Here is a 2,061-nt window from a genome sequence, read left to right on the forward strand (position 1 = left end):
GTCAGGCTTTGAAAGGTCTGAGTCTGACCTACGATTTATTTTTTAGGCCTAAGTCTGGCCTACGACCTATCTTAGGTTTTTTTTTCGGCCTAACCTGATCTTTTTAAATGTTTGGCCTGGTCTGAAAGCCTATTTAAAATAATTTTTAAAAAATATGAAGCAAACATCTTTAAATCATAAAAAATAATTTTTTGTGTCAAATAATAGATTTTTTTTTTAAACAACACACTCATTATTACCTCTTAAACAAATATGGAAGACTACTTAGTGATTGACTAATTGAACAGCTACCAAGTATGAAATGACTACCAAATATAAAATGTTACCGAATATGGAACAACTACTGAATATGGAATGCTTACTGAGTAATTGCTTAATTGATAGTATTTAAAATAAAAAAATAATATTATTAATATAATAATAATAATAATAATAATAAATAATATTAATAAATAATAAAATATATATAGGTCGATCTGTGAGGCATAATAGGTTTTTTTATAAGTACTTATTTAAATAAATAGGCTTTAAAAATGACATGAATCTAATATTTTTATTAAATAGGTCAGGTTAGGCCATAAGTAGGCCAGACCATAAGCCCCTGACGGCAGCCTAACCTATTCCCATTCCTAGTAATAAGTAACAAAACACACTTATTTGTGGAAATTCACGGGTTTCACTTGACCCGATCATGATTTTCTAAAGCATGTAATTATGTAGTTTCAGATAAAATATAATTTTAACGGTTAAGAATGGTTTAGTTATGTAGTATATTTATTATTTTAATTATTTTTATATTTTTATTTAAAACATTTGTCTTTTTAATAATATTAGTAGGTATTTAATGTTTTATAATTTTCAATGAGGTATATATATATATATAATAAAAAAATTAAAATAATTAATAAATATACTGGTTTTTTATGTTTTTTTAATTATTTTCTTTTATAAATGGGACCATCGGTAATATCTCTCGTTATATAAATTTTTATTTATTCAATTACGAGAATTAAGAAATTATTTATAGTAATAAATTTATTGACATTTTAATCTTTTATTAATTTATTTTTGAAGAGAGATAATTAATTTATATTTTTATTGTAGTATTTATTATAAATTAAATAAAAAATATAATATAATTAGAGATATATTGGTAAAAAAATTCACAAAGAAAATAAAAACATTAGTAATTAAATAAGAGTTTAATTGTCATAAAAAAGTTTTACACATTCCTGCCATCACAATTATTCATGTAATTTACAAAACTCGATACTAATATTAAATTTTTACCTTGTGAATGAGAGATAATTATAGTAAAAAACAAACATCTTTAATAATCCAACTAATAGTACAAAAATAATTTACTCTATATAAATTAAATTTAATAAGCAATTAATATAGTTGAAAAATTATAAAAATCTTAAAGAAAGACATAATTTTTCTTTCAAAATGATCTTATATTTACCGACGAAGGCAATATAGTTTTCTAATAGTATTAATAAATAATTTAACTTACATGTAAGATTAGTGTAAAAATATTTATATTATCAATTAATTATAACGGTTAGTATATTAATGTTTAATTATAGGGTCGGGTCAACAAGTTATGAGGCCTAAAGCGAAATTATTAGACAAAATATTTTTCGAAAGTTAATAATAAATTATTAATATTTTATTTAATAACTATAGAAAATTTCTTAAGCAGAATTAATAGCATTTTCAAATCTATTTTCTCTATATTTTTTTAAAAATAAAATAATACCACAAAATCAAGAACTCATGTAAATTTTTCCATCTTTTAGTTGAAGAAAATCGTGTAGATATGTTGTACCACTCTAATAACTCATATTCTATTAACTACTTGTCTCATGATTTCTGAATTTATAATTAATATTTCTCACTAAGTTGCTCATTTTTTTCTCGTGATTTTTTTCAATTTATAACTAATATTTCTCTCATTCCTACTTTACTTCATTAGCCGATTTACTTGTACTAAAAAAAATATTAAATAATTTATAATAAAAATAAAATATTTTATTTAATTTATATAAAATTTTATCA

Source organism: Cicer arietinum, chromosome 6 (genome assembly GCF_000331145.2).
Source record: "Cicer arietinum cultivar CDC Frontier isolate Library 1 chromosome 6, Cicar.CDCFrontier_v2.0, whole genome shotgun sequence".
Classification (NCBI taxonomy): Eukaryota; Viridiplantae; Streptophyta; class Magnoliopsida; order Fabales; family Fabaceae; genus Cicer; species Cicer arietinum.